This window comes from Asterias rubens, chromosome 5 (assembly GCF_902459465.1).
Source record: "Asterias rubens chromosome 5, eAstRub1.3, whole genome shotgun sequence".
Taxonomy (NCBI): domain Eukaryota; kingdom Metazoa; phylum Echinodermata; class Asteroidea; order Forcipulatida; family Asteriidae; genus Asterias; species Asterias rubens.
The window spans coordinates 11,871,113-11,888,181 of record NC_047066.1 but is presented as its reverse complement, the minus strand read 5'-3'; positions in this window follow the sequence as shown (position 1 = coordinate 11,888,181).

The window sequence follows — 17,069 nt, the reverse complement described above, 5'->3', positions numbered from 1 at the left end:
GTGTCGAGTGCAGTTAAAGACGTCAGGAAACAAGCTATTTATTCGCTGTTCTTTTCCTTAAACAGGTAGCACATGCGTGAATATGTGCAGAGCAAGGCGTAAAATGCACCAGATAAAAAAAATCACAGTTAAATATCTTACTTGCGATTTATTCGTTTTAGTTTCACAGCCCATCCGTCTCCTCTTCCCCACGATGTTGCCAAGCAACGTAATAAATAACCGGAACATCAATATTCGAAGGAATTGTGAGCTTCGCGTCAAGTTGAGAAATTCAGGTCTAAAGTGTGAAAAGTGCACGAATGGTGAGTGGATTTAATTTGGCTCATGTATATCATGTATATAGACTTCCATGTCACCGGCGTTGTCTCCATCACATTCGCTATGTAGTGGATTACATTAAAGGAACGGTAAACAGAATAGGTAAAGAACGAAACTGTGAAGAGCACAGGTTTACATAAAACTTACCGGGTCCAATGATGATTATAGTAGAAAACATCTCTTGAAATATATTTGTCTGAAGTGCCATAGTTGGTGAGAAAAAAATAATATAATTTCGCGTTTTGAGTTAATCGCCCAGTAGGCGTTCTATTATTATTTGTTTTCAAAATAAAGTAAAAAAAAATTTTTAAATAAAATAAAAAATACTATAATTGAGTTGCTATTTTCTGCATTCATGACTGCATATGATTGTAGAAAGTAACGAAAGTCTATTCGTTGGACAAACATCCGGCCACTTAAAGGCATGCAGTGACATGAACTTAAATTATTCAGTATGATCAGAAGATAACAAATTTATGTCTTTGTTCGTTTGAGAAGAACGTCCGTCTTTTGAATTATTGATGACTCACGGAGCCTTTGGGTGAGGCTATGGGCGTTTTACATTATTCAATGCATAGCTCAGATTCCCCTTTGAATGCACTGTTCAATTTAATGTGAATTCCTGCAATAATGGCTACCTTTAGATTACCGGAGTCTTCTATTTTGGTGTGGCTTTTTTATGGTAACTCTATACCTGAAGTGTGCTTCCTCTCTCATTTTTCCAAACTGTGTATTTTATTATTTATCTGAATGATTGATGTGTTTATTTATTTATTTTGAAGGGGGTGGGGTTGGGGGGGGGGGCGTCGCTTATTTATTTTTGTTTTTCCTTAAAGGTGAAACATAATTATGCCTTCCTTAGAAGTTTGGAACCGTTCAATTATTGAGTAAGCACGAAATACCTAGCCTCCCTCTGATTTTGGAACTTTTTGTACGACAAAAGAACACAAGCGTTCACATAATCACATACAACTTATTTAAAGCTACTCTTAAAGGCAGTGGACACTATTGGTAACTACTCAAAAATAATTCTGATCATAAAACCTTACTTGGCAACGAGTATTGGGGAGCTGATGATAGTACAACACGTTGTGAGTAAAGGCTCCCTCTGAAGTTACGAAGTTTTCCACGAATTTGATTTCGGGACCTCAGATTTAGAATTTGAGGTCTCGAAATTATGCATCTAAAAGCACACAAGTTCGTGTGACAATGTTTTTTTTTTCTTCTTTCATTATTATCTCGGCAACTTACGACCGATTGAGTTAAAATTTTTACAGGTTTGTTATTTTATGCGTATGTTGAGATACACCAAGTGAAAAGACTAGTCTTTGACAGTTACCAATAGTGCCCAGTGTCTTTAAAATAATATTACTTGATGCTGAATGTACAACGGGTTTACGCAACTCTCCTAAAAACTTGCTCTTTGCTTTGTTCATGTTTTTTTCCTCAAAACACTTAACCACTAATGAAGCTGAAACCGTTTTTCTAAAACTAAAACATGTTAAATACAGTCTTCATTCACAGTGAGTATAGGGATCATTTCATGACCAAAAACTTGATCAACATAAGGTATCACAACCCTTTAAGCAGTTTTCTGTCAGGGTGCAGTATATCATTTTTTATTTTGTCTGTCCCCATCAGTCCAACTAAATGCTCGTACAAAAATATCGCAACGCTTTGATTTAATGTAGGCCTCATAATAGTCTTTGTGATTATTTGAACCGACGTTATGTCAGAACGGATTAAAGGCAGTGGACACTGGTAAATACTCAAAACAGTTATTAGCATAAAACCTTAATTGATAACGAGTAATGGGGAGAGGTTGGTAATGTTAGTATAAAACAGTGTGAGAAACGGCTCCCTCTGAAGTGATGTAGTTTTCGAGAAAGAAGTAATTTTCTACGAGTTCGATTTGGAGACCTCAGATTTAGAATTCGAGGTCTCGAAATCGATCATCTGAAAGCACACAAGTTCGTGTGACAAGGATGTTTTTTCCTTTCATTAACACCTCGCAACTTCGACGACCAAGTGAGCTCAAATTTTCACAGGTTTGTTTTTGTATGCATATGTTGAGATAACACCAAGTGAGAAGACGACTGGTCTTTGACAATTACCAATAGTGGTAAGAATCTTTAAAAAGCTAGTGTTTTCTACGGTTTCCAAAATACTAGCGAAATACATATTGCATTGCATCGAATGCCCCCGATTTGCAATTTTTTTTTATGAAATTTCTTTCTTGTTCACGCGTGAACCGGACTCGTTCGTGACGTCGCATTGATTGTATGACCCGGTTCGGGTACGCGGCCGCTCGTTTGATCTGGGGACGGCTATTAGAATTTATGGTCACGATTTGGTGAAAGCTACAAGGATGTCATTATTATTATTTTTGTAATCGGGGACTTTGACTGCACGCTCTGATCGGCTGCTGCAATTGACTTGAGCAATGTCTTTACCATTCAATTTCCCCATTGACTTCGAGATTGTTTCAGATGAAAACTTACCAAGCTTTACTGATATTGAAATTGATTCATCTATTTCCAGTGGTTATCAGTCATGTTAGTCACCTTTAACCTAGATCTACCTAAGCCTTACTATGGAATTTCTGTAGAACACGATGTTTTTTTGCGCGAATAACTATAATGGGAAATCACAGCAAAACTGGCGTGTCCAAAATGACACCATCTGTGGTGTCAAATAGAGATACCGAAGAGGGGAAATAAATAAACATCTAACGGTGTTAAAACATCACAAATTTACATGTTTTTGCAGAAATTAAGTACCCTTTAACCATTAGGGTGTTAAGGTCGGTATCTTGCGACAAAATCCAAGTTGTTATATTAATACACTATGTTTTGGCAGTGTTTATATATAAAAAAAAAAAATCTTTTTAGTGATATGAAAAGGGAAATGCTAAAAAGGGAATCATGGTATAGAGTTTCTTATGTGTATGTTTATTTTTAAGGCAGTAAATACTAGGGCCTAGGTGTTTATTGTAATGCAACAATGAGCATTAGGCCATATTTCTTTTTTACTTTTATGCTCTCATGTGCACCCCCACTGTTGTTTTACTTTTGTTGCCTTAAATATGCCTTTATCCAGTGGACACTATTGGTAATTGTCAAAGACCAGTCTTTTCACTTGCTGTATCTCAACATATGCATAAAATAACAAACCTGTGAAAATTTGAGCTCAATCAATCACCAAAGTTGCGAGATAATAATGCAAGAAAAAACACCCTTGTCACACGGAGTTGTGTGTTTCAGATGCTTGATTTCGAGACCTCAAATTCTAAATCTGAGGTCTCGAAATCAAATTCGTGGAAAATTACTTCTTTCTCGAAAAAATAGCTTTAGAGGGAGCGGTTTCTCACAATGTTTTCTACCATCAACCTCTCCCCATTACTCGTCACCAAGTAAGGTTTTATACTAATAATCATGTCCACTGCCTTAATTGGTAAATAATGCGCTTGTAAATGTGTTTGCCCGAATAAATATTATTATTTTTATTTAAATTATTGTTGCCTCTCTTTTAGTTTCCCAACATAGAAAGTCAAATCCTACTTAATAGTGCTCATGCCCAGAGTCGCCTGATGCACTGAGTCATGCAACATGGCTGTCACATCCCCGAGGGAGAAAAATGTCCCCTTTCTTCGTCAAATTAAAACCTCTTCAAGGCTCTCCCGTGACCTACTCGATCAGATTCATTTCTGCATCCAGCAACGTAGACGCGTCTGTTAGTTACGCATATCGATTCATCTGTACTGCTTGACTGTGCTCTATCACTTTGCCTTCTAGACTGTAAGAACCAATCCCTCTGTAAGCTTCATCACTCCTTAAAGATGGGCTCCAAGGTCAAATAAGATTTTGTGATGCTTTGATTTTCCAATAAAGTCCCCATTAAAAGTTCTAATCAAAAAACATATTTGCAAGTCTCATAACCTGACGTTAAATTGTGATATTGATTTGCTATTCTTTCAGGGCGACATTTACAAATTCTTGTTGACCCACCTGATTGTTTACCATTAACTGTGTGTGTGCTGCTTGACTGTGCTCTATGACTTTGCCTTCTGGGCTGTACATAACCTCTCTCTCTGTAAGCTTCATCATTATTTAAAGATAGGCTCAAATGTAAAGGTTTTGTGATGCATTCATTTTCGAATATAGTTTTTATGAAAGTCCTCATGAAAACCATATTTAGAAGTCTCATAACCTGACGTTAAAATAGTGTCAGTGATATTGAGTTGCTATTTTGTTCAGGGCGATATTTTACCTAATCTGTTTTCTAGTACTTATTTTTTTTTTATCACCCATTGTGTGTGTACCGTTTGACTGTGCTCTACGACTTCGACTTTCAGACTATCCCCTCCCTCCCTCTGTATTAAGCTTCATCACACTTTAAAGAGGGAATCCAAGGTCAAATAAGATTTTGTGATGCATTCATTTTCCCATAAAGTCCTCAAAGTCCTTTTGAAAACCATTTTTAGAAGTCTCATAACGTTGAAAGTTGTGTCAAGTGATTGACTTTCTACTATTTCAGGGCGATGTTTTACCAAATCTGTTTTTCTCACTCATTTGTTACCTTTCCATTCATTTTGTATACTGCTTGTCTAAGCTATATCAATTTGCCTTTTAGACTGTATTTTAGTTTTGCTGTCATTTCTTTCGTTTGTATTAAAAACAAATCTGTGTGGCTTCTGTAAAGCCCACATAATTACACTATATTATTTTATATTTTCAGTAAATGTTGTTCTTTACCCTCTTGATTGTCTTTGACTAAAATAATTGTACATAATTTGTTTATTATTCTCTATATTCACCACTATGAAAATAAATATTGATTGAATCAAATTGAAGTGATAAAGTCCTTAAGAAAGTCCTTGTCAAAACGAATTTACAATTCTCGTTACCTGATCGACTTTAAAGTGGTGTCTAGCGGTATTTGATTTGCTGCTCTTTCAGAGCGAATTTTTTAATATGACGTAAATGCATGTCAAGGCAATAGACCGGACTGTACATTTTAAGGAGGAATTCTTGCGCAAGTCATGAGTTCAAATTCAATGATGTCTTGATTCAATTTCACCAACATACGGGAATGAATTTAAATATTTTCCGTACACATAATGTACAGACCATTTATTTGAAATGTGACGTCATTAGATGTTCTGATGCTGACAAAATTGCGTCATTGGACGTTATTTGATGTTGAAGAACTTTGCACAGGCTGGGTATCAAATAAAATTACATAAGGATAGAGACTGATGGGCACTGGGCACTATTGGTTATTATAGTCAAAACAATTATTAGCATAAAGCCTTACTTGGTAACGAGTAATGGGAGAGGTTGATAGTTTAACATGAGGTGAGAATTGGCTCCCTCTAAAATGAATTAGTTATCGAGATATAAGTAATTTTCCCCGAGTTTGAATGCACACAACTTCGTGTGACTTTGGGTGTTTTTTTCTTTAATTATTATCTTGCAACTTCGACGACCAACTGAGCTCAAATTTTCACAGGTTTGTTATTTTGTCCATATGTTGAGATACACCAAGTAAGAAGACTGGTCTTTGAAAATTACCAATGGTGTCCAGGGTCTTTAAGTTTCGTAATGGGTACTTATTGAAAAATATATGCAAATAAATTTAATTTGACCTTGGATTGAAGCCCTTCTTCACAAAGTTCTGACGACTTTTAAGCCATTGGACACTTTCGGTAAACAGTGTCGTCCAAAGGCCCACACTTCGTGTATCCCAACTTTTATATTAAATAACAAACCTGTGAAAGTTTAGGTTCAATCGGTCTTCGGAGTCGGGAGAAAATAATGGGAAAACCTACCCTTGTTTCCGCACGTTTCGCCGTGTCATGATGTGTTTAAAATAAATCCGTAATTCTCGACAACGAGAATTGATAATTGTTTTAATGTTTTCTCAAAAAGTAAAGCATTTCATACACCCTGTAAGTTATTTGTAAATCTGTGACGAGTAATGGGGAGAGTTTGATGGCAAAAAACATTGTGAGAAACGGCCCCCACTGAAGTGCCATAGTTTTCGAGAAAGAAGTAATTTTCCACGAATTTGATTTCGATACCTCAGATTTAGAACTTGAGGTCTCAAAATCAACCATCTAATAACGCACACAACTTCGTTTGACAAGGGTTATTTTTCTTTCATCATTATCTCGCAACTTCGATGACCGATTGAGCTCAAAATTTCACAGGTTTGTTATTTTATGCATATGTTGAGATACACCAACTGTGAAGGCTAGTCTTTGACAATTACCAATAGTGTCCACTGCCTTTAAACTACTCACTCTCGAGCCCTGTTCGAGCAAACAGATTGTACTGTGTCGGCACGAATTGTGGCAAGTCGTTGTTGTGTACGTTGTGTAACATACTGTTGTCTTATGGTTATCAAAGGCAGGATTTTCTTTTGGTGATTGTCACAGATCGGTACCTCACTGGGTGTATCCGAACATTATAAATAACAAACCTGTGAAAAGGTTTGCTCATTACTCATCGAAGTTGCAAGAAAATAATGAAAGAAACAATATCTTCTTACATAGAATCGAGTGTTTTTAGATAACTTGCAAGCCTTTCTCAGATTAACATTTTTGGGCGAAAAATTAAACCTCTCTCTTTAAAACTACATTAAGGCTCTAACTATGTTTTATAATGTCAACAGTTCCCTAGTGTACTGTACCAAGTACGTTTTATGGCCTGAAATAGTTACCAATAACCTCCCTGTAAATTGGCAATAATATCCAATGTATGTAGTCAAATAAAAGTGAACCAATCAAATGGCAATCTTCAAACATTTGCATATATGACTAGCCCTTCGAAAACTGAGCCAATATTAGCCGTCCTGGTTGTAATCGTTTTGAGATTGGCAATAAAGGCTTTGTGTACCGAACTAATATTTAAACAACGTAACTTTTCATATTTGGAATGAATTAGAAGAAGTTATTTATGTAGTGGTCGGTTTCGTCAACAGAGTGATCTTTAAAGATGGGCTTCATGGCCGAATTCAGTTCGAGTTATGCACTTATTTCCATAATAGGTAGACTCCACAGGGAAATAGGGAAAATTACACGTCTCAACCTTACGTTATGTTGTAAAATGTCATTTCATTTGATACTTGTTCAGGTCAAACATGATAAATAAGTTATTTTTAAATCGGTTGGCTGCTGCATAATGCAATTGTGTTCGCCCGGACACATTTGCATATGCAGTTATGCAGTTAATAATAAATTAAACGCCCTTGGTCGACGGAACACGTTCGCCATTTTTTTTACAAGCTACGTGCGTGTCATGAATGACATTGGAAATGTTCGGCCGTTGGGTATTCGCTGCAATCATAAAATACGTGAATATTCATGCTGCATATACGTAGGTTTAGTGCATGCACGCTCGCTTACACGCGCACATACAAAATGTACAGTCATGTACATGTCCACCGGACGGTTTTTGCATAGCCCTGGACACGATTACACATGCAAAAGTGTCCGGAGCGGACAGCAATGCATGGCGGACGCAATTGAATCTGACACCGGTTCACCAGACCGATTTAATAACAAGCGTAACAAATTTAGTCAATATTATCCCCTATATATTAACGTGTCCCTGGATTCCATCGATCCAGAATCAGGGCAGAGACATTATAGTTATATACTCACCATCTTCGAGGTCGTTGTATCCTGACTATGCAGACTACTACTAGAGACAGGTTTAGCGCGGTCTTTCACCGTTTTGTGAACTATACGTGGATTAGTTTGGCATCCCCGCATTGCATTGGGAGTGATTCGAGATTACGGTGGATAGGTTGTATTACGTTTTCATAACGAAACGGCCTTCACCCTTCAGTTTCTGTTCTGAGTAGAAAAGAGTCCGTCACGGAAGATGTTTTAAACCAGTACACACTCTATGTTGTGCGCATTATATTGGATCTTTGTTTGTTAGTCAGTGTTTTTGGATCATTACAAGTATAAGTATTAAGCATATAATCACAATCTGATATTTTGGCTTCATGATACGTTATTACGATTATCTGGTAAAAACAGTGGACACTGTTGGTAATTGTCAAAGACCAGTCTTTCTCATCTCAACATATGCATAAAAAAAAAACCATGTGAACATTTTGGTCGTCGAAGTTGCGAGAGAATAAGGGAAGAAAAAACGCCCCTGTTGCACAAGTTGTGTGCTTTCAAATGCTTGATTTCAAGACCTCAAAATCTAATAAGGTCTCAAAATCAAATTCGTAGAAAATTACTTCTTTCTCGAAAAATACTTTACTTCAGAGGGAGCTATTTCTCAAACTTTTTATACTATTAAAAGCTCCTCATTACTCGTTACCAAGTATAAAGTTATATGCTAATAACTATTTTAAGTAATTACTCACTGACATTACTCACTGCCTTTAAAGGCAGTGGACACTAATGGTATTTGTCAAAGACTAGCCTTCACAGTAGGTGTATCTCAACATATGCATAAAATAACAAACCTGTGAAATGTTTAGCTCAATCCGTCATCAAACTTGCGAGATAATAATGAAAGAAAAATAACCCTCGTCACACGAAGTTGTGTGCATTTAGATGGTTGATTTCGAGGAGGTCTCGAAATCAAATTCGTGGAAAATTACTTCTTTCTCGAAAACTATGGCACTTCAGAGGGAGCCGTCTCTCACAATGTTTTATACCATCAACCTCTCCCCATTACTCGTCACCAAGAAAGGTTTTATGCCAATAATTATTTTGAGTAATTACCAATAGTGTCCACTGCCTTTAAAGGGATCGTGTATGTTTGGTAGATGGAACTCACTGTTTGTTTTTATCCTATATAGTTTCAGATAATAAACCATTAAACTAACACGTGAACATTGAATTTCAAGATGGGCAGCAGCAAAAGTAATCTGCTATAGAAATTCACTCCTTTTGTTGGGACAGAAAGTGATATATTTGTCCATAACCGCAGTACGAAGTGCACCTTTGTATGGTGTACTTCTTACACGAAAGTTTTTATTGCCATTAAATTGATGAGTCATTATCATCAAATACAGACCCTTTTAAAAGAACACGTTGCCTTGGATCGGACGAGTTGGTCTATAAAAAGCGTTTGTAACCGGTTTTTTTTAAATAAAATACTTATGGTTGGAAAGATGTTTTAAAAGTAGAATACAATGATCCACACAAAATTTTTCTCGAAATTGCGTGTTTTTCCTTTTACTCTGCGAACTAACACGGTCGGCCATTTATGGGAGTCAAAAAATTGACTCCCATAAATGACCGACCGTGTTAGTCGACGGGGTAAAAGGAAAACCGTGCAATTTTGAGGCATGTTTGTGTGGATCATTGTATTCTACTTTTACAAAAATTTTCTACCCAAATGCATTTTATAACAAACGGTTACAAATGCTTTTGAAAGACCATCTCGACCGATCCAAGGCAACGTGTTCCTTTAATAGAAATTCAGTAACCTTGATTGGGTTACCTAATCCGTTATTTGGATGCATAATACAAGAATATAAGCAGGCTCACAATCCATTTGTACAGAAACCATAATAACTTGTTGGAAAGCAGTTTTTTTCGGCGATAATGTACCGTCAAACTTGAAAGTAAGTAGTAAGCCGATAGTGTAACACTAGAGCCTTAATTGAATGGACATTTGACCAGATTAAGTAGCATTTTGTAAAGTTTCAAACTGTCTTTCAATCAGTTGTTGAATTAGTTTACAATGGCAGCTTTATGTTTCGAAACTTTAGTAGGCTTTATAAACAAAATACGATACCATCATCATTTATGTTATCGGCAACATATGCAATTGGGGCAAAATATCGTATTCAGTCAAAATGGACTGGAGCTCCGTAATGTAAATGAAATATGATACAAAAACCTTTTGAGCATATTCGTCCTCGATATTAAAATTAAGAAATGTAAACCACATTGATGTTTTTCATTTCATTTCAGCAGAATGTGTGTTAAAGTCACTGGACAGTATTTACTAAATACTCAACAAAATGGTAAGCATAATAATTTACTTGGTAACAAGCAATGGAGAGCTGTGAATCTACAAAACATGGTGAGAAACGGCTCCCTTTGAAGAAATGTAGTTTTGAGGTAATTCTCTAACTCAAAATATTAAAAGACTTCAGGCCTGAAGCCTTTTCAGGCATCTGAAAGCACACACATTTTGTGCAACAGGTTTTTTCCCCCTTCACTATACGATGACCCATTGAGCTGAATTTGTTTACAGGTTTGTTATTTGATGCATATGTTGTGATACACCAAGTGACAATAACTGGTCTTCGACAATTACCAAAGGTGTCCAGTGTCTTTAATCAAATGATGTAAATTTGCTTAGTGATGTTTAAAATTTGAGCTATAGCTTGATTTGCTATCAGACATAATTATGTTTACTGTAAGGTTTTCTTAAAGGCAGTGGACACTATTGGTAATTGTCAAAGACTACCCTTCACAGTTGGTGTATCTCAACATATGCCTACAATAACAAACCTGTGAAAATTTTAGCTCAGTCGGTCATCGAACTTGCGAGATAATAATGAAAGAAAAAATACCCTTGTCACACGAAGTTGTGTGCGTTTAGATTGATTTCGAGACCTCAAGTTCTAAACTTGAGGTCTCGAAATCAAATGTGTGGAAAATTACTTCTTTCTCGAAAACTATGGCCGAACAGAGGGAGCCATTTCTCATTTAAACCATCAACCTCTCCCCATTACTCGTCACCAAGAAAGGTTTAACGCTAATAATTATTTTGAGTAAATACCAATAGTGTCAACTGCCTTTAATTATATTATTGTTTAGGGTTAATTCGTGGCATTTTTTTTAAAGCTTGAGGTGCACAATTGTCAAACGTTAATGTTTGTTTTGTCTTCTTTTAAAACATCGACCGAACTATTGCTCAAAGACACTGGACACTATTGGTAATTGTCAAAGACCAGTCTTCTTACTTGCTGTATCTCAACATATCCATAAAATAACAAACCTGTGAACGTTTGAGTTCAATCGGTCATCGAAGTTGCATAATAATAATGAAAGAAAAAACACCATTGCTACACGACGTTGTGTGCTTTCAGATGCTTGATTTCGAGACCTCAAATTCTAAATCTGAGGTCTCGAAATCAAAATCGTGGAAAATTACGTCTGTCTCGAAAACGACATCACTTCAGAGGGAGCCGTTTCTCGTAATGTTCCCTATCAACCACTCCCGTTACTAGTTACCAAATAAGGTTGTTATCAATAATTGTTTTGAGTAATTACCAATAGTGTTCACTGCCTTTAAAGGGAGGATTGTACCATTGGTAATTACTATACAAAAAACATAAAAACTTACTCGGTAAGAAGCCGCTGTTGAGTATGCCCATAACAATTTGAGAGGGATTTAATAATTCTTCAATCTGGGAATTATTTCACAGATTGGATTATTCTTCCTGCCTATGGGCAAAACCTATTCACTATTTTCGTCGATATTTCAAAAACGGTTCGCCCTTTTGAACAATTTTGTACAGATTAGTTTTCTTAGTATATATCTACAATTATGTAGAATTAAAACAACCTAACGGATCCAAAAACCAAAAAGATATCCTTTGCCTTATCATCTTATCTAATTTTGTTTTGAAATAACACAAATAATACAAAGTGCTTGGACAGTGTATGACCGTGGTGGATAACTTACAAGCCTAAAGTACAACAAACAAACCTGTCCTGAATAGGGTGTAATACATATCACCCTAGACGAAGTTTTTTCAACGTCCGTAAAAATATTATCCTAGTAAGAAAAGAAAACTAACGAAACCAATAATACCGAACCCGGCACATCCATATAATGGGTCTCCATCTAAGCTTACACGTACTAGGTTTGGGCGGGAGGAAATTAACGATATTTGATACCGGTCTCGCGACGCGGACGACTGAACTCGAGCCTAGTGTGTATAAAACGCCGTGGGTTCATGGGGACTCTGCTGCTTTGGGAATACATTACAAGATCACAAACCCCGGCTTGATATGTCCACACCTGGAGTGCATATATTCAGGCACGCTGCTACCTTTAGAGAATAAGGGTTTTGACATCTGAGAGGGTGACAACGTGAAAGAACGTGGACAAAATCGTGTCCGGTATTCATTACAGTGCCATGCATTTCTTCTGCAAACTTTATTTTCAAAGTGTAGGTGAAACGTTAACGTACGATGGTCTTAATTGGAAAATCACCTTTCGATAACAACACTATAGTGAGCTTGAACTCTGTATCCCCCATTGGAAGTGTACACAAAAGGGCACAAGTTCATGAAGCTATACTTAAAGGCAGTGGACACTATTGGTAATTACTCAAAATAATTATCAGCATAAAACCTTTCTTGGTGACGATTAATGGGGAGAGGTTGATGGTATAAAACATTGTGAGAAACGGCTTCCTCTGAAGTGCCATAGTTTTCGGGTAGAAGTAATTTTCCACGAATTTGATTTCGAGACCTCAGATTTAGAACTTGAGGTCTCGAAATCAACCATCTTAACGCACACAACTTTGTGTGACAAGGGTGTTTATTTCTTTCATTATTATCTCGCAAGTTCGATGACCGATTGAGCTAAAATTTGCACAGGTTTGTCTTTTTATGCATGTATTGAGATACACCAACTGTGAAGGCTAGTCTTTGACAATTACCAATAGTGTCCACTGCCTTTAAACAGAGACAATATTGCTTAACAACTTTCTGCTAAGCAGACATGAGCAGGATACCAGTCACAGATTGTACATGTAACATGATATTTTAGCTGGTGACCTTATTCTGTTCAGCATAATAATGTTGTGTTTACCCACTTTCATAGAAAGTTGGGCCCAGTGATAAAACAAAAAACTTGCTTGATATCTCCACACCTGAAGTGCATACATCCAGGCAGTGTGTGAATGGGGTTTGATTTCTGAGAGGCTGAATGTTTAAACACAAAATTATGCTTAAAGGACCACGTTGCCATGGATCGGTCGAGTTGGTCTTTGAAAAGCGTTTGTAACCGTTTGTTGTAAGATGCATATGGATAGAAAGATGTTGTAAAAGTAGAATACACAATTATCCACACAAACATGCCTCTAAATTGCACGGCTTTCCTTTTACCTCGTCGACTAACACAGTCGGCCATTCATTGGAGTCAATTTTTTTGACTCCCATAAATGGCCGACCGTGTTAGTTCGCAAAGTAAAAGAAAAACCACGCAACTTCGAGGCAAATTTGTGTGGATCATTGTATTCTACTTTTGAAACATCTTTCCAACCACATGCATTTTATAACAAACGGTTACAAACGGCTTTTTATCGACCAACTCGTCCAATCCAAGGCAACGTGTTCCTTTAACCTCTCTCTGCCAAGCAGAGATGAGCGGGACACCAGTCACAGACTGTACGTGTAACACTTTTTTGCTGATAATCTTATTCTGTTCAGCATAATTATTGTGTGCTTACCTACTTTCTATGAAACTGGGCCCAGTGATACAAAACCCCTGCTTGATAAGCACCTGAAGTGTATAATACCCGGCGCAGGCCGTGTGTTACCTTTTAGAGAACGGCTGAGAGGGTGACAACGTCAAAGAACGTGGAAAAAATCGTGTCCGGGTATCAATGTCAGAGTCATGCATTTCTTCGGCAAACTCTATTTGCAGAGTGTGTGTGAAACGTTAATGTACACTTGTCTTAATTTATAAGTCACCTTGGATAACTACACTAAAATGAGCTTGAACTCTCGAGCTAGCCTACGCTTACTGCGCTACCCTTAGCTATTAACTGTTATCCCCTATTGGAAGAGTAAACAATGGCACAAATTCATACAGCTGCTTAAAGGGTCTACGTACTTGTTGTAGGACAAAAAACACAATGTCCACAGATTTACACTAAACGTACCCAGTTTCAATAAAATGAGAGTAGTAAGCTTCCTTGAAAATATTACTTGCTGAGGTGCTGTAGTTTTTTAGAAATGAGTAAAACAATGTCATGAAAATAATTTTCGTATCAGTGATCATGAGACGAGCATTATTTTAGCATGTAAAAACGTATTTTCATGACATTGTTTTACTCAGTTCTCAAAAACTACAACACCTCAGCATCTAATATTTTAAGGTACGCTTTCTACTATATCATTATCATCAAACGGTGTAAGTTTAATGTAAATCTGTGGAAAGTGTGTTTTGTGTTACAAAAAGTTCAGTGTTTTGTACATTATACGGCATGATACTAGTCACAGATTTGACATGTGAACATAATATTTTAGCTGTTAATCTTATTCTGATCATAATAGTGTTGTGCTTACCTAATTTGTTATTACAGTTGGCCCATTGGTCAAAACCCCTGTTTGATATCTCCACACCTAAAGTGCATACATCCAGGCAGTGTGTTACCTTTAGTGAAGAAGGGGGGGGGGGGTGATTTCTGAGGGGTTGACAACGTCAAATAACGTGGACATATCGTCTGGGTATACATGTCCGTGTCATGCATTTCTTCGGCAAACTCTATTTGCATAGTGTGGGTAAAACGTTAATGTACGGTGGTCTTAATAGGAGACTATTGGGACGCTTGGTGGCAGCAGACTTACCAGGTAAAATCCATTGTTCTCGGTCATGTGCGCACGCTCAGAACTACGCAAACAATGAAAATTTACCTGGTAAGTCTGCTGTCACCTAGCGTCCCAAAGTCTCCTATTGGAAAATCACCTTTGGATAACTACACTAACACTGAACTTGTACTCCGGAACTTTCCTATTTGAAGAATAAACATCAGGGCATAAGTTCATACAGTTGCTTAAACAGAAAACATGCTTGAGAAAGTTCTGCTTAACCCAAATAAGCAGGGTACTAGGTAAATATTGCATATAAGACATGGTATTTTAGCCGGTAACCTTATTTTGGTCAGCATTATATTGTTGTGCTTAGCAACTTTTGTGCTTTTAAAAAGCTCAGATCACATGTTTGCTGTATTCACTGACAGTCTTATTACGTTATTGTAGAGTATTAAGGTTACATGATATCGCCTATTATACGCAATCACTATGACGACCCAAACGGACACGCACCCTGAAGCGTAGATATCACCCATCAGCAAAATGTCAGTTAGTCAGATTTCTTTTAGAGTGGCATTATGTATCAGTCGTAAAGTTCTTGTCCACCATTTTGTTTTGCACAATAGGAGCTTTAAATGCACTAGACACTGTCGTTACTGAGCTGTTAGTAGTATAACACATTGTGAGAAACGGACCTCTTGAAGTAACCTAGTTTTTTTAGATAGGTCGTTTATAAAACAGTGCACACAAAAAACACACCAAATTTTACACATGGCCCAAAAGTGCATAAAATTGTCACAGATTACCGGTACCTCAAGCATATCTTGTAGGTTTCCATGTTTCTTCAATGATATAATAAACCGGCCAACCTGAATCAACAAAAGATATCAATTTTTCAGGGAGCTTTCGCTCAAACCCCCTAAGGAGCGAAGAGAAGTGGATCACTTGACCCCCAGCTGTATCTCCGTACCTCCTCCTTTTGTTTTCCAATATAAGATGATTGAGTAGGAAGGGACAGGATGATAAAAGAACAAGCATTGTATCTCAGCTGCGCTTCTTTTAGGAACTTTACAGAATTGGTTTTGCTGGCAGCGCAAGCACTTTATGTAATCCACCATAAACAGTAACTGAAACAACCTGTAGAAATTTGAGATCGATCGGGGGGAAAGAAAGGGGGAAAAACAAACATTCACCGAGCGAAAAACCCCAAACGTGAAATAAGATTATTTATTTCTCGTCAAATAAGAGAAATAATTCTAGGGATGTTTTCGCCTATCATCATCATTAGACCGTGGAAGTTTTATGTAAATCTGTGATCTTCACGATTTGCTCTCTTACCGATTTGGTAACGTTCCTTTAACGGAACTGGAAACGTTCGGTAATTACTCAAAATATGTAACAGCATAAATCAAACCTATCTTGGTATAACGAGCAATGTAGAGCTGTTGCATAAAGAGAAACTGCTCCCTCTGTAAACATAGTTTTTGAGAAAGAAGTAAATTTGTCACACCAAAATTGGAATCTGAGAAATATTGATGTAATAGAACACACAAATGTGCACCAAGAGCGTTTTTCATTATTCCACATTTTCTGCAAAGAGAAATAATGCATTCAGCCGAGTCCAAACATCTTGAAGTAATTGAAGTGTTTTATATGAATTTAAAGTTTGGTATATATATGGTCAGAGTGGAAGAGCTTCCCTTAATTATATTTTCGCTTGAAATGCTATTTTTTCCCGAGAAATAACTAAACCAATGATGTATTTTCTATAGTATTATATATGTTTATATTTGATTTGTTTTTTGATGTGCAATTTTTATGACGTTTTTGTCCTTGTGCCCTTTTGTGCCTTTGTTATTTTTAGTGTCTGGATCGCCTTTAGATAGTGATTACTTTCGCTTTTTGGTTTATCCACAGGCTTGTTCTCTGTGAAGTCTTATCTTTTATTGTCTATTTTTGGTATGTATTGTTTGCCTGGAAATAAATAAATAAATCAGTTTGAATACCACAAGGCTATGTACCGGATATTTGACAACTTTGATCAACATGTTATTTGTGTTTTCACTATTTCCTCGTGACTCTGATGAGCGATTGAGCATCAACTTTTAATTTCACATTTTGATTGTTTCATGTATGTTGGGTCACATGAAGTGCACTTATTGGTCCTCGGCAATTAAAGACACTGGACACTATTGGTTATTGTCAAAGA